The sequence below is a fragment of the Myotis daubentonii genome, chromosome X (assembly GCF_963259705.1).
Source record: "Myotis daubentonii chromosome X, mMyoDau2.1, whole genome shotgun sequence".
Classification (NCBI taxonomy): domain Eukaryota; kingdom Metazoa; phylum Chordata; class Mammalia; order Chiroptera; family Vespertilionidae; genus Myotis; species Myotis daubentonii.
The window spans coordinates 136,174,121-136,191,720 of NC_081861.1; the positions used below are offsets into that span (position 1 = coordinate 136,174,121).

General features: G+C 41.4%; 1 protein-coding gene across 4 annotated transcripts in view; it reads left to right on the forward strand.

The window, feature by feature from the left end:
* Positions 1-17,600, forward strand: part of ARHGAP6 (Rho GTPase activating protein 6) — a 517,050-nt gene that overhangs the window by 339,267 nt on the left and 160,183 nt on the right. The window contains exon 1 of one of the 4 annotated variants that reach the window (XM_059680031.1): positions 2,506-2,524. The exons of the other annotated variants lie outside the window; for them this stretch is intronic. The gene's annotated coding sequence lies outside the window, so the exon portion shown is untranslated. Of the gene's footprint in view, positions 1-2,505; positions 2,525-17,600 lie in introns of those variants that run through there. 4 annotated transcript variants of the gene reach the window in all.

Genomic DNA, 17,600 nt, shown 5'->3' on the forward strand with positions numbered 1-17,600 from the left:
CGTCATCTTCATCATCATCAGTCATCATCAATATTATCATCAACAGCATTTATGAAGCAGGTGTGCATACCAGGCACTGAGATAAATGCTTATAAACACCTCTTAAGATGCAGGAGGCTTAGATACAAAGACATTTGCCAAGAGGGAAAGCCAAGAGTTCAAGAGTGGATAAGTGAAGTTTGAGATGACCCTGAGATACCAGATGAAGGGTCAAGAAGGCCGTTGGACAGCCAAGTCTATAAAACTCAGAGATGACTGGTTTGGAGATAATATTCACAAGTCATAAACTTTGCAGCAGAACTCACCACAGTGTTCTTTTATGTAATGATTTGCGCTGTTACAATAATGTTTTCTTTCTTTTGGCCTAATCCTTTTCTTTTTTTAAAAATATATTTTATTGATTTTTTACAGAGAGGAAGGGAGAGGGATAGAGAGTTAGAAACATCGATGAGAGAGAAACATCGATCAGCTGCCTCCTGAACACCTCCCACTGGGGATGTGCCCGCAACCACGGTACATGCCCTTGGCCAGAATCGAACCCGAGACCCCTCAGTCCTCAGGCCGACGCTCTATCCACTGAGCTAAACTGGTCAGGGTCTAATCCTTTTCTTTTTAGCTCAAAACCTGCTTCCTAACCACCTTCCTGTCAATTGAATTTTCAGTCAATTCTCCATAAAGTATTGCATTCAGATTTCTGACTCTGAAACAGGACTCTACTGAACCCAGCTTGCCTAATCTGAAGTTCATGTTCTCGGGGGAAACACTTCCTAATGAAAACTCAAAGAAAGTTTAGTTCAAGTCCTGGTCTGAAATCAATGGAATTTTATTAATTCATATGGCTATAGAAAATAATTTATTTACGGTGTTTAAATGGACATTTGGACAGTTCTTCCATCCCACACAGTCAGTGGCATAAGGTCTTGAGAAAACATGAAACATTTTTTTTTATCAGCCTCATATTTGGTCGAGCTTGCCAAACACAGTTCATTTTCCATAGAAATTCACAAACTTGAGCAGTGGCCAAATTTTCAGAGTCCCTGAATGTAAGCCAGTGAAGAAAATTGTTAAACCCTTTGATTTCCCCCCACTTTTTTCCCTTAAAAAGTAACATAGCATGTTCCTCTGAGCACTCAAGTGTGTTTGCGAAAAGGCCTGTATGGACATTCCAGCACAGAATGAGCACAGGCGGGTCTTTTGGGAACATTCATTTGCTTCCTTGCTTATTCTCAGATGGAAAAGTCTACTCCTTCTTAGTTCCACCAATGTGCTTGAGAGGGCAATAGTAACCACTTTAAAAATGAATAATTTTAAGGACTGTTAAAGGTTGACATTTTTAAGACAAATCTAGAATAGGCAAAAATTACATGATGATCCAAAGTGTGACAAATGTCACGCACTGTGCATTGTAGCTAATTGTAGCCACTAGCACACCTTTCTCTTAAGACTTTAAGAGCCCTAGCGGGCTTGGCTCAGTGGATAGAGCATCAGCCTGTGGACTGAAGGGTCCCAGGTTCGATTCTGGCCAAGGGCACATGCCTGGGTTGCAGGCGCAATCCCCAGTAGGGGGTGTGCAGGAGGCAGCCGATCAATGATTCTCTCTCATCATTGATGTTTCTATCTCTCTCTCCCTCTCTCTTCCTCTCTGAAATCAATAAAGAAATATATTTTAAAAAAGACTTTAAGAGAAAGCAGAATAAATTGATTCAAATCTTGAGCATGGGGCAGGATGAAACAGTTATCATTAAGAAAATAATGTTCATGGGCATTGGTCCATGGTGCCCAAGCATATTTGGAAAGATGTAGAATGTGAAAACAAACAAACAATAATAATGAATATTGATAATTAAAATATATGGTCCTAAAATATTGAGGGGAACACTTTGTAAAGTATATGATTGTCTAACGACTATGTGTATGCCTGAAACTAACACAAAATAATATTGAATGTAAACTGTAATTGGAAAATAAGATATAAATAATAATAAAGTATGTTAGTAACTCTAATATAGTTCTCTTATATAAAATTATATAAGAATGTTGAAATTTTTTCTTTTTTAAAAAATATTTTTATTGATTCCAGAAAGGAAGGGAAAGGGATAGAAAGATAGAAACTTCAATAATGAGAATCATCGATTGGCTGCCTCCTGCACCCCTCCCCCCCTGCACTGGGGATTGAGCCTGCAACCTGGGCATATACCCTGACCGGAAATCAAACCATGACTTCCTGGTTCATAGGTCGACGCTCAACCACTGAGCCACGCTGGCTGGGCTAGAATGTTGAATTCTTTTGACCCAATGACCACTGTGGTATTCTCTTTATTGCATTGCTTCTTTCATTGGCATCACCTGCTAATTTTGTTTTAGTTTTTACTTATAATAGTGAAAATGCAGAATAGCCCCTAGAGGTAAGAGGTAACAATTGACTGCTGAATTTCAGCCATGAGGAGTCACTGAGCAGGGAGGGCCCACGGTGCTCAAGTCACATGTAATCTATTCGGAGATGGCGGCCACATGGGGTACAACTGTAAGTTTGAAATGGGAGCCATGGATGTGCTGGGAAGGGAGTTACCAAAGAAGTCAGGGAGGAATGGGCTAAACCCCAAAGCTGGAACCGAATTCTTGTCATCAGTGGCCTAGAAAAGAAGGTGAGGACAAGGGTCCCGATGCACCAGGGGCCAGCTCCATGTTCCGTGGAGACTCCCCCTCACCATGGCCCCTGCCAAAGCCACATAGGCGAATCTGTAGTAGTAATGATTACCTCAGAAGAGCCCCATGTAATTGAAAAAAGGTTGTAGCAAGGGCATAGAGCTAGCACTTTATTTTTAATATGACAGCTTTATTGAGATATAATTCAATACTATTCAGTTCATTCATTTAAAGTGTATAATTTAATGGTACATTTAGAGTTGTACAACCATCACCACAATCCATTTTAGAACAGTCTCATCACCCTAAAAAGAAATTCCCTTCCTCTTAATAATTACTGCCTCAGTCCCCCTACCCCTGGCAACCACTAATCTGTTTTCTGTCTCCATGGATTTGTCTGTCCTGAATATTTCATATCAATGGAATCATACAATATGTGGTCTTTTGTGCCGGGCTTCTTTCACTTAGCATGATGCTTTCAAGGTTCGTCCATGCTGTAGCGTGAATCAGTACTTCATTCCCTTTCGTAGCTAATATTCCATTGGATAGCTATGTTACATTTTATTTACCCATTCATCAATTCTCTTGAGTATATAACTAGAAATGGGATTGCTGGGTCATTTGGGAACTCTCTGTTTAACATTTTGAGAAACTGCCGAACTGTTTTTCCAAAGCATTTTACATCCTCACCAGCAAGGTATGGGAATTCCAGTTTCTCTACCTCCTTACCAACATTTCTTTTCCCATCCTGTTAGGTGTGATGTATCTCCTGTGGTTTTGACTAATACTTTCCTGATGGCTAACGATGTCGAGCATCTTTTCATGTGCTTATTGATCATTTGAATGTTTTCTTCAGAGAGCTGTCTGTTCAGAACATTTGCCCATTTTTAAATTGGGTTACTTGTCTTTTGATTATTGACTTGTAAGAGTTCTTTATATATTCTTGATACAAGTTTCTTATCAGACATGTGACTTAGCGTTGCATTTAAATTCTTTGTTCTGTCCAGAATTCAGATGGCATGCCTACCATTTACCGTAAACTGGCGTAAGTCTCTGTACCCATTTACATCCATTTTGTTACTTCAGACTTTCCCCCCAATAAGCGCTCAGTGCCTTTCAGTCTTGTGTGCCCAGGGAGGCCTTTGCGAGCTGAGAGCTCCCCAGGGTGTCTGACTCAGAGGATCAGAGTGACCCCGGGCCTCGTCCCTCCCAGGACCTCCAGGCACGCATTCCAGCTGGGAGTCTGCCTCCCTCTCTCCAGCCTCCTCCATTCCCACACTGGACAGGGCTCTGTGTGGGGAGGATGGGGAGTCAGTTCTGCCTGGAGCTGCTGCTGCTGAGGTGTAAGGACCCTGGAGAGGTAAGAAGAGACGGGTGGGTGTGTCTTTCAGGCTCTGTTCTGTGCTTGGAGCAAGGCAGGGCCCAAGGCAGTAGGAAGTGGAAGACTTCTGGGTTTCTAACCCCGGATGCATCCGGGAAGGCGGACACAAGCAGGAAAGAGTAAGGGAAGTAATAGCTTCGGAGGGATGCACTCCACTTGGTTCAGCACTTGTGTCTCTTTCGACTTCAAAGTTCAGATGGTTCAGCTGACACTTAAGATGTCTCTGCCTGTTGCTGTAGGACAATGGTTCTCCACCTTCCCAATGCCGCGACCCTTGAATACAGTTCCTCATGCTGTGGTGACCCCCAACCATAACATTATTTTCGTGGCTACTTCATCACTGTCATGTTGCTACTGTTATGAATCGTCATGTAAATATCTGATATGCAGGGTGGATTTTCATGGTTACCAATTGAACATCATGAAAGCATCGTGATGAATCACAAAAACAATATGTAATTCTTTATGTGTTTTCCGATGGTCTTAGGCGACCCCTGTGAAAGGGTCGTTCGACCCCCAAAAGGGGCGCGACCCACAGGTTGAGAACCGCTGCTGTAGGAGAAGGCACAGAGCCTTTGAGCCAGGGTGACCGGAATGTTACAGATCATTGCCAGGACACGCATATTTTTGGTGAGAACTGAGAGTAGGTCTCGGGGAGGACCCACTGTTTCTTCGGCACCTTTCTTTTGGGCTATTTTCTCAGTATTTTAAAATCACTGCAATGTGACTTTAATGATTGGCTTATCATGTTGCTGTTGCATAGTTCTTAGTGGCCTTCTAGTACAGTGCTTTTCTGTATCAGATAAAGAAACTAAGGGGGAGTCCTGACCAGTTTGGCTCAGTGGATAGAGCATCGGCCTGTGGGCTCAAGGGTCCCAGGTTCGATTCCGGTCAAGGGCATGTACCTTGGTTGCAGGCACATCCCCAGTCGGGGGGGGTGCAGGAGGCAGCTGATCGATGTTTCTCTCTCATCAATGTTTCTAACTCTCTATCCCTCTCCCTTCCTCTCTGTAAAAAATCAATAAAATATATTTTTTTTAAAAAGAAAGAAACTGAGGGGGAGAGTGGATTGGGTGATGGCAGGGTCACCTGGCTGGTCCATGACGGAACTGAGACGCAACATCATTGCTTGTGAGCCTCTCTTGGGGTCTGGGTCCTTGGGAACTACAGAATGAGGGACATTTGGGACAAGAACAAACATTGCCCTTCCCATCAATATGATGAAGGGTCGAGATCCCATGACATCTATAAGCAGCATGAGCACTGACGTGAAACCACAAAATAGGGTTGGACTTTTTCCTGGCGGCCACTCCAGGCAGCACAGGCAGATGGTTGGCTCAGAGCGCCTTGGTTCTCCTGCTTACAGCCTCTGGTGCAAACCTTATTTTTTATGATTCCAGTTTTTTTTTTTTTATGATTTCATAGAAAGAACCTCAAAATCTATCTTTTCTTTTTTTTTCCAGCATTCCCATTTTATTTATTTATTTTTATTTTTTGATTGATTAAGTGATTACATATGTGTCCTTATCCCCACGTTACCCCCTATCCCCTCCACTCATGCCCTCACCCCCCTTTTCTTATTATTCATTTAGAATATTATGAAAGTGTTCATAGATCTTAGAGAACTTGCTGGCTTTATAGAACTACAAGAAAAAGTTTCTTTGAACCTTTCCTATAGGAACAAGACAGTATTGTGTTAAACATTAGTTTATTTGCGGAGTGTTTTTTAATTTTAAGCAGGTGGAATCCCAAGGTTTCCTACAGATCAGCCATCTTTTACTTGGACTCTGTGAGAGGCTACTTCAGCGCATTTGCAGAGTTCTCCCTCTATCGTACACACATGTGTACATTTCTTTTTTTCTTTTTAAAATATATTTTTATTGATTTCAGAGAGGAAGAGATAGGGAGAGAGCTAGAAACATCAATGATGAGAGAGAATCATGGATTGGCTGCCTCCTGCATGCCCCACACTGGGGATCGAGCCCGCAACCCGGGCATGAGCCCTAACCAGGAATCAAACCATGACCTCCTGGTTCATAGGTCGACACTCAAGCACTGAGCCACTGCAGTCGGGCCATTTCTTTCTACCTTTGGAAAAATGAGCCACACAGGCAGTAAAATCCCCCTTTATTTTCCAACTGTCTTTTTAAATCCTGTTGCTAGGATTTGCACATTTTAGCAATGTTCCCTGTGTACTTTCCAAATCTACAGCTGTCTTTAAAAAGAATCATTTTTGAAATCTTGAAGTTGTTCTGTTGTGCCTGTTTTCACATTAATAAAGAAACTCCGTGTGGAACCCAGGTTGAGCCCGAGCTCATCATTCCAGGGCAGAAGCGGGGTTTTGTGAACCTTCTGAGCCGGAGTTTGTTATGCCTGCAGCTGTGCACATTCGCAAACATTTCCTTTCCTGGTCGGGGCCTGTGGAAGGAGCCAGCTTGAACTGCAGCCTTGACAGCTAACATTTGTAGAAGCTACAAAGCAGGAAGCTGTTGAAATATTTGAACCTTTTTATGTATTTGAATCTGGGCATCAAATGCCAGGTAGAGAGAGTACGCCAGCCAATTCATTCTGATTCCGTGTCATGCTAAGAATATACCAGCAGCCTTCCTATTCTAGTCATCCTAGTGAACTCCACAATGTCACTGGGAATGGCTTTTCTGTAAGGGCTGAACATGTGTTCAATGGGCTGCCTGGGAGGGAAGGTCATGGAGGGCCAAGGCCTGGATTTTCTAACAAGACATCATTCGTTCCCACTGTAGCTTTCTGTGACCGAATCAATGAGAAAAAGACAGCACCTCGCAGTTCCTCTGTGGACTTGGACTTGCATTTATTTGGTTTTAGTTCATCTTTGGGAACCAAGGAAGGAGTGAGGACTGTTCATGGCCAGGTTCACACCCAGGGCTGGGCTGTGTGGGTTTCTCCTGGTTGCCATGGCAATGCTGCCCCATTGTGTGGTGATACATGCCCATGTTTGCAGAGGTTTCCTCCCCAACTGTGGTGGTTCATCACAACTGCAGAGGAGCTATTTGGTTAGGGCAGCGGTTCTCAACCTGTGGGTCGCGACCCCTTTGGTGGTTGAACGCCCCTTTCACAGGGATTGCCTAAGACCATCCTGCAGATCAGATATTTACATGACGATTCATAACAGTAGCAACATGACAGTCATGAAGTAGCAACGAAAATAATTTTATGGTTGGGTCACAACATGAGGAACTGTATTTAAAGGGCCAGAAGGTTGAGAACCACTGGGTTAGGGGTTCTTGAGGATCTTTTTTTACAATTAGCTTCTTAGCGCATCCTTAGGAGGTCAAACGGGCCAGAAAAATGAAGTAACAAAAGGAGACAAGCTTCACTACTCTGATCCAATTGAATTCATATTTGCTGTTAAAAATAGATACAGGTTGTTTTAGTTAGGAGCCTAGAGGCAGATGACAAATTAGTTTACCTTTCAAATGGCACTCGTAAAAAACAGGACTGAGCCACGCCAATCTTGGCTCAGGGCTTGGCTTGTGTTTTGAGAAGTACCTCATTTCTTTTTAAAGTGTAAAGTTTAGACAACTCCTCATCTGTGAATTTGGGATAGAGACAACTTTTCCTCTCTAAGGTTGTGAGAATTGAATGAGGGGTATATGTCATGTGCTTAAATAACATGCCTAGAATATAATAAGAGCAAATGTTTGATGTGGTTGTAATCATCCTATATAATAAAAGGGTAATATGCAAATTGACCCTAACAGCAGAACGACTGGGAATGACTGGTCACTCTGACACACACTGACCACCAGGGGGCAGACGCTCAATGCAGGAGCTGCCCCCTGGTGATCAGAGCGCTCCCACACGGGGAGCTCTGCTCAACACAAGCCAGGCTGATGGCTGCCAGCACAGCGGTGGTGGCGGGAGCCTCTCCCACCTCCTCAGCAGCGCTAAGGATGTCTGACTGCAGCTTAGGCCTGCTCCCCACTGGCAAGTGGACATCCCCCAGGGAGCGGGCCTAAGCCAGCAGGTGGACATCCCCCAAGGGGTCCCAGACTGCAAGAGGGCACAGGCCGGGCTGAGAGAACCCCCCCCCCCGAGTGCACAAATTTTTGTGCACCGGGCCTCTAGTTAACTTTATATTACAGTATGATAGGTTTTTAATGTTAATCATGGTTCCGTGAGCAGATATTAAGCTCACCCACCCATTCCCAGGTATTTTTCTAAATCAGCCTCAATGAGCTTGCCAGCTAGTGGGGAGACCAAAGAAGAAACAAGTAGTTGCTTGAAATGCAGGCATGCATGAACGTCCTGGAAACAAGGAGGCCTGAGCACTCAGCCCAGGTAGACAGTAAAAGAAGGTCCCTAGACAGAGAGGCCTTGAGCTGATGCGGACTTATAGCTGTTTTCCTGATGTGTGAGGTCCGGGGGCCGAGGGGAGCGGTTTGATTGCACTTGGAAGAGTGTCTTGCATTTGATATTTGTACAGATAGGATGTTTCATGTCTTGGGTTCCCCAAATAGGTTACCCAAGGTCTGCACTCAATCAAAGTGGATCTCCTCTACCTATATGTAGTATACTGTTTGTTGTTGTTGTTGTTGTTGTTAATCCTCACCTGAGGATATTTTTCCATTGATTTTTAGGGAGAGGGGAAGAGAGAGGGAAAGACAGAGAGAAACATCTATGTGAGAGAAACACACTGATTGGTTGCCTCCTGCATGAGGCCCAACCAGGACCTGGGCCGGGGAGGAGCTGGCAATGAAGGTACATGCCCTGGACTGGAATCGAACCCAGGACCCTTTGGTCTGCAGGAAGACACTCTATCCACTGAGCCAAACCAGCTAGGGCTAGCACACTGCTTTATATCCTCCATGGCTGTGGGGGGGTTTTTGGTAATAATTTTATAGCCAAAGCCTTCATATATATATTTATCAAATAATACTGTTGGAGAGTGATGGTTCTGAAAATCGTGATAATTAAGGCATTTTAAATCCCTACGCACTCTATGGACAAAACTACTTATTTCTTGTTATCCTGCCAAATTCAAGCAAATCCCAAAATAGGGCTTTTCCCAGACAAAGTAAATGAGCTCTAATTCAGTAGTTACGGTAATGGCTAATGGTCTGGTTATCTTTCTCCTCTTCATTACTCAGGTAACACAACCACTTTTGAGTAAGCTTCAAGAAACAAGTGACACTCTCACTTTTAAGTATCTTCTGAAAGAGCAAATAACTATTTGAATTTATGAAAATAACTATTTGAATTTATGAGGAATGGTTTTGATTAGAGGCATCAGCTGACTTAATCACCATCTCTTCGCCAGGCAGATTTTCTTTAACACGCGGGCCACGCCCCAAGCTGTTTATTTTATTTTTTTAAATATATTTTATTGATTTTTTACAGAGAGGAAAGGAGAGGAATAGAGTGTTAGAAACATAGATGAGAGAGAAACATCCATCAGCTGCCTCCTGCACACTCCCCACTGGGGATGTGCCCGAAACCAAGGTACATGCCCTTGACCGGAATCGAACCTGGGACCCTTCAGTCCGCAGGCCGACGCTCTATCCACTGGGCCAAACTGGTTAGGGCTCCCCAAACTGTTTAGATTTTGCTGATGCAGTTGGTGCAGGAAGTGGAAACTCCCTTGTATGAGGTCCCATATCAAGTTGACCAACTTGAAGATTTGAACTCTTGTTTTTTCTTTCTCAATTTGGTTTTTAAAATGCACACAGACATCTAGATTTGTCCAAAGGCTCATTCTTTGTATATGTTAAGTTCTGGACACACAGCCTGATTCCATGTTGGCCTGTTTTCTAGAGTTGAGTTTCTCATCTTCAGCAGTGTGGACATTCAAGGCTGGCTCATTCTTCATTGTGGGGTATGCCTTGTGCATTGGAGGGTGATTAGCATATTCTTGGTCTCTCCCTACTTGATAACCAGTAGTACCCCTCCACCCCCACCCCACACCACCCCCCATTGTGACTCTACACCTTGCCAAATGTCCCCTAGGGGGCAAAGCTACCCGGGCTGAGAACCACTGCTCTGGCGAAAAACAGATAAAGAAATCTCTACCGTGGAATTAGCTGAGCTGTGACCAATGCTAGAATGACAGGGAATGGTCAGACTTGGAAGTCACTCTAAATGGGGACCAGGCCTTACAAAGGAGGTTAAAGGAAGACATTCAAGAGGAGAGGCGTCCAATGAGCCTTGTACAGCTCATGACATCCTCCTGGATGACTGACTCTCGGATTATCCTTAAGGTGATCTTGAAGGTGGTAAAGAACAGCTTCTAGGGATATGGGATGGGAGAAGGCAGGGGTAATGCAGGGTAGCAATCAGTGAAGGAGGGGTTCAGGTGGCTCCATGTCAGACATGGCACGATGATAAATAGCCAATGTGTTGGAGCGGGAGCTTTTGGCACATAAAACCGCCATGTTATGTTCAGATTCTATGTCGTTCTTCTTTCTCCATTTTTAAATATAGGGTGCCCCAAAATTCACGCAAGAAGTAATTTTGATAGAAAACACAGGTTTATAATGAAACATTGTACATTTTTGACTGTCTAGGGCGGGGGGATAAAATGGATACATATGTAATACCCTTTGTAATACTTTAAGCAATAAAAAAAAGAAACATTGTACATTTTTTATTGATTCATAAAGTATAGAGTCTAGGATTACATATGGAATAGCACATCAGGTCAATGGCCTCCACGGCTTTGCTGGCACGTACACAAAGCCATGGTCTTCATTGGACTTCATTGTCCCTGCTCCTGGGCCATCATTGGTACTTGGTCATGCTTATCAAATTGAAAGGATTGACATCAAAGGGCAACAGATATTAGAATCTGATTCAATAAACCAAGTAAAATTAGGCTTTTATTTTTGTTGTTGTTCTTAATGCTCACGCAAAATTCAAATCTTGCGTGAATTTTGGGACACCCCATATAAGAACAATAGCCAACATTTATTGAGCTTGGGGATCGTTGACAGGAGAGGACTCAGAGATGGATATTAGTACATTTTATAGACAGGAAACGAAGGCACAGAGAGGCTAGGAAACTTGTCCAAGTTTCCACAGCAGATACGCAAAGGTCATGATTGTGAACCCAAAGAGTCTGGTTGTGGAGCCTGCACACCCCACCACACTGGGAAGCCATCTTTGCCTGTATGTGGACACTTCTCTGTCCCTGGAGCTCCCATGTGCCACCGACAAATTGGAAGTATGCAAAATTCTTTGGAGAGGAAAACAAGATATGGTGATTCTGAGGAAGATATTTAACCTTGTTAAAGCATTTTTTTGTTTAATAACAAAAATTCTGGCCCTCAGCTATTTTTTGTTGACAATAAGGCAATGTTTGTAAAGGGACTTTGTTGATCTTATTTTTTTTTTGATAGGTGATTCAGGCTTGATTTATTGGGGCAAATGTTTTGGAACCCAACTATTTCTCTTGTCTTTCCTTAACCTCTTGACTCACCACTCCCAGCCCAATCTTATTCAAGAATCATTTATCTTCTAGAAGAGTCAGGTGTTTCAGATGAGGCCAGGATGAATTCTTCCCAGCAGGGAAGTATTTTTAAATAACCAAATGTCATCGAATGACCCCTGCCGATAAAGCTCTAGATCAAATAGGGGCAAAAGGAATTATGAGCCAAATTACAAAACAAAAAGTAAAAGCTCCAATTAACAAGCATTTCACAACAAACATCAGCTGATGACTATTTTATTAAAGCAATATGGAACACAGCTAGAGTCCACTATGTTCTGGAAATGTAGGAAATTGGTTGAAATCATTTTTCTCCTCTGATTACCACGCTGAGCTGTTCACAGATAGGTTTGGTGGGGGTTTTGTTGTTTGTTTTTGTTTTGTTTTGTTCTTTTAAATATATTTTATTGATTTTTTACAGAGAGGAAGGGAGAGGGATAGAGAGTTAGAAACATCGATGAGAGAGAAACATCGATCAGCTGCCTCCTGCACACCTCCTACTGGGGATGTGCCCACAACCCAGGTACATGCCCTTGACCGGAATCAAATCTGGGACCTTTCAGTCCACAGGCCGACGCTCTATCCACTGAGCCAAACCAGTTAGGGCTATGTTTTTTGTTATTAAAAATTAATACAGTTTACTATTTTATATTCTTTTTAAAGTGTTGGCCTTAAAATCAACCTTGGTGTTTTCAGCAATTGGTTACCACTAAGGGGTGAACTTCCACTTCAGAGGAAAAGTCAGTGTTTCCATTTTGGGTGGAGTTGGGAGAAGAGAGGTCAACAGTACATTGTGAAGAAAATGAGGAACTTGATCTTTTCCTCTTTTTTTTCTTTTCTTCTCTATTTTATTTTATTTTATTTTATTTTATTTTATTGCTTAAAGTATTACAAAGGGTATTACATATGTGTCCTTTTTTTTCCCCCGCCCTTGACAATCCCCTAGCCTCCCCTACCCCCCAGTGTCTTGCGTCCATTGGTTATGCTTAAATGCATGCATACAAGTCCTTCGGTTGATCTCTTACCCCCTCCTCTTGATAGAGTTTTTATATTGGGAGAAGTGTAATGTGCCTTGGTGATGATAACTGATATGATAAGCATATCGTTTCTGAATGATTAGAATGGAGAGAAGTTTTATTGAAAATTTCAAGTCACGCACACCCATTTGTCCTATGTTGTCGCTGTTGGTTTGAACCACAAAATAGAAAAGAATGTAAATATTTTCTGATGTTTACAGGCAATCAGCCACCCTCGGGGATGGATAAAAGTTCGTGTGTTTTTTTCTTACTTTCATCTTTCTGTCAGCTTAGGTTTTGGCTTATTCCCAATGAAGCCCTAAGCCAGTGGTCAGCAAACTCAATAGTCAACAGAGCCAAATACCAACAGTACAACAATTGAAATTTCTTTTGAGAGCCAAATTTTTTAAACGGAAGCTATATGGGTAGGTACATGGTTATTAACTTCATTAGGGTGCTCCTAAGGCTTAGGAAGAGCCACACTCAAGGGGCCAAAGAGCCGCATGTGGCTCGAGAGCCGCAGTTTGCCGACCACGGCCCTAGGCCAAGGGCCACCCCAGTCTTCTACCTCCATCCAGTGTGGCTGTCTGCAAATACATGGCCATTCCTTTGGAACTGAAATCCTTTCTCTCACAAGCAGAACAAATTAATTTAGTGGAACTCTGGCCTCGTCTGTTTTAAATGAAAACTAGAGTGAAAAATCACGTTGGTGTGTGTGATTCAGCCTGAGGAAGAGAAGGGCACTTCTACCCTTGGTAGAAAATTCCCATACAGGATCCTGATTCCTGGAATGCGTGGGAGATGACTTGTTAGGGTTAGCTGAGATGTCTGGTTTTAACCAGCAACTCTGGTTTTGTTTCATCTTTTGTTTAAATGTTTGAATTAGTAGAAATCGTTCCTCCAGCTCAGGCAGCCGTGCAGAGAGCCACTCTGTCTAATGCATCTGGTGGTAGAAATAGTCTGAATCTATGCTCTCCAACATGGCGGCCACTAGCCCCCTGGGGCCTTTTAGCACTTGAACTATGCTTAGTGTGACTGAGAAACTGGATGTTAAATTTTACTTAATTTTCTTTTAATTTGGAATAGCCACATGGGGATATATATTAAGAGTGCAAGTAGAGTATCATTGCCAGGTAAGCATATGTCTCCATCATATTATCTCCCTACATGTTTGAATTTTGATTTGGAAAATGTGGTGACTATTCATGTGTCTGACTGAGTGAAGATTACTTTTGAGTAACCCTTTGACCCTCCATCCTCAGTGCATGTGTCAAGCTAGGTGGTTATGAAAATACAACCTGGAAATTAGCTTGTTAGATTTTATTTTCCTTTGACCTTTTTAATAAGTGAATTGTGAGCATTTTCGGCTTAATTGGAGTTGTTATTGATTGAGGTGGAACTCTTCAGATGAATCAGACCTGATGTGATTGAGCATAGGAGAGAAAAAATTATATTATAGCCCGTTGCAGCCTAAAATAAAATTACACAATTGATGAGTTTTAAGTCAGCCAGAAGTTCAGGCATTATTTGAATCAAAAGAAAACTCATTTAATGTGAAACGTCACCCTACACCCTGAGGGCTTTAAGGGCTTAGGGCTTAGTCATTGTATTTTAGCTTTGACCTACCTGCTCTTTGAACCCAGTTAACTTTTGACAGAATTTCAGCAGGAGCTGCCTTGATAGTCATTTCTTTATTTTGTCTTATTTGTGTTGCTTTGAATTCTTCTTCACTTTATAACTCTCATCTCTTCTTTGTTGTTTGATTGTATTGTTTGTTTTTGTTCCTGCTAAAGCCAATTGCTCCTTTTCCCTCACCCTTCTTTGGTCAAAATATTTCTCTGAAAAGTCAAGTACATATAAACTGATTTCTACTTGGATTTTATCTGAAAGGGACCCACCAACATCCAAAACTCACATCAAAGGGAACTGAAGGAAGGAGGTATGTCTGGGCTGAAGCAGAAGAAAGGGAGAACGAACTTTTAAAAATTAAATTTGGTTTTGATTATAGAAGTAATTTATGTTTATTGTGGGAAAATTGGATCTTCCTACAAACAGTGCATCTCCATCCTACTTCTTGTCTATACACATTTGTGTGTGTGTATCAATTATTTGCATGTTATGCTCATGTGTAATATTCACAAATGATCCACAGTTTTGGTCTTAAATTTTAGTTTGTCGCATTTTCTCTCCTAATAAATTTTCTTCTAAAGCATACTTCTGACTTCAGTATTCCTTCAGATAGATATAGTAAAATTAAGTGAGATCTAATTTCTCACTGATATAGATAATGCTGTAATCAACATCTTTGCACATATCTTTCCTTGCATTTCAATGACTCAGGGTAATTCCTAGACATGTATTTGCCCTCTGGAAAAAATTATGCATATGAAAGCCCTCACCAGCAAACAGTGAATGAGTGTAGAGATTTCACATTTATTAGTGACATGGAAGTGGTTTTAGTGAGATGAGTTTTTCCTTGAGGTGATTTACTTTAACTTCATCGCTCTCTTTAACTTAATTTCAGAGACATAGCACAGCTCTGTAAATAATCTATTTTTGCTTTGTTATTAATTTAAGAATTCTTTAGATTTAAGTCTGGGTTTAAAAATGCATTTATGATCAGTATTGCTATTTATTTCAGCCTGGACTTTGAGTCTTGGTCATTAAAAGTATCTAGTACTTTTTCCCGTTTTGATTCAAATATATAGAGCTCACTGAGCCTGAGTCTTAATGAACTAGAAGCGTTCAGTTTTATTCAACTTACATCAGCTATGTGACGTATGTGGTTACATCTACATGTCAGAATTTTGTCAGTTGTGGCCATCTGGCACACTCAGAGTGACTGTGGACCTTCGAGAATAGCAATCCCCAGGCCAATGTCCTTTATTTTGTCAGAGAGAATGTATGTAGGAAAAAGCTACATATTAGAAGATGTCAATGCACATTAACCAAAAAACAGGAAGAAGTGATAGCCAAGAGCAGAATGGATAGGTAGAAAGAGGGAGTAATACCGGGCAATGTGAGAAGCATACCAGCCTTATTACCTTTGCATTTCCAGGGCCATACACCTCACTGATGAATGTTTATAAGCCTCACTCGGGACCATCAAAGAGATGCTATGTTGTGATTCACATACATCATTGAATGTGGTAGGATAACGTGATCATAAAAGACCACCACGAGAATGATGATATTAAAGCACATGTTTGGACATTGAATACACACATTTCAGTTTCTTGTTAAAATTATCTTGTGCAGTACATCTCATTCCATAGTGGCTAGTCTTTGCAGTCCAAAGCCTGACTTTTCCCCTGTAATTTAGAATGTGACTCAAATATGTGTATATACACACATATATATAGTTTGAATTCTTATAGAGGGAGAATTATTTTCTCAAATACTTTCCCAAACAGAGAATCCTCTTCGATCAGAAAAATTGAAAGCAATCCAGTCTGACTCCAAACTTGGTGTTCTTTCCAGTGTCACACAGTATCCAAATGACATCATCACTTACACCTCTAAAGTTTTTCTCATTGGGAATAAATATAATGATAATATTTTCATGAGCTGTGGAAGACAAAGTATGTGTGGGGGCATATATTTGGAAGAATATGCTAGGATAAATATAAATATAAATATAAATATAAATATAAATATAAATATAAATATAAATATAAATATATTTTCTCCATTTATCCGATTTTTTTCAGGAAAGTCATTGACTTTTGATGCCATTCAAATAATTCTCCTTAGTCCTGGCCATGTAAGCTTAGCATCGTTGGAAGAGACAATTTGCTATAATGACATAAATGATGGGGGCCTGGTGTGATATTATTTGTGAATCAGTTACGACCCATGATTGAAAAACACTAGCATCGAAATAGAGTGTGTCATCCACCTAGAGGTAGGTGGTTCCAGAGTTTGGTGAATTTAGGGACACAATGATGCCACCAAGGACTGAGGGACTTTCCATCTTTCTACTTGCCCCTCCTTGTCACAAAATGGCAGACACAGTTCCACATATCACATCCTCAAAGAAATAGAGCCAAAGACAGAAGACTTTTTCCGTGTGTGTGTGTGTGTGTGTGTGTGTGTGTGTAATGAAAGGGTAATCTTTTTTTCCAGAAGCTCCTCCTAGCAGACTTCCTTTTTGGCTTCATTCAGTGTTCAGGTTCCACCACAGCTATCCTTAACCAATCACTGGCAAGGGGAATAGATGCCATATTGGGTACGGATATGGTATGTTATGGTAACGGGTGCCATATTTGGTACGGATATGGTATGTTATGGTAACGGGTGCCATAATTGACATGGAGGAGTGAACATTCATTCCCTGGGACAGGGGAGGAGGCTCATGTCTCCCGAGCTCGTGGGAGGGAGATGCTCAGATCAATTCTGGCTCTGCCAACAGGGGATGAGTGGTGAGGAAAGCTCTTGGACAGCTCGCTGATGATGCCTGTGATAGTCACCAGAGCATTCTGACTAACTTCTGTCGGTGTTACTGCTGTAAGGCCTTCTCTTATTATTTGTGAGCTTATTTTATGCCTTTGGTATATTCTCGATTACTGAAGGATGGGGACTTACTATAGCCACTAAGACATGGAAGAGTGTCTTGTCCTAGAGGATGATTAATAAATATTACTAAATTGATTAGAATTGCCCCATCCCAATTAATTAGAAGCTTTCTTACTTTTTCGATTGAATCGAAATTCTTTAAAATCAAGTTATTTGTTTGAATATTGACACCCTCCTAGTAAAGTTACTTTTCTTCATTCCAGAAAATGATGAAGAGGCCTTACTCAGAAAAGTACTGGAATAAAGTTACTGTGGGTGCTGTGTAATACAAGCCCTGAAAACAGTGTTTACAGTTTTGTGTGGGTGTAGGAGGAGAAAAGGATTCAAATATAAATATGAGTGGGAAAGCAATCTTGTATTGAGTCCATTTTATAAATCTGTTAACCTATTGAAGACTATACAGCAGAATTGATCATCATAAAGATTAGAAAGTGAAAGAAATTAAATATATAAAATTACTGTGATTATTGGAAGCTCCATTCAATAAAAGTTTTCTTAGAAAAACTAATTACCTCACTGATTT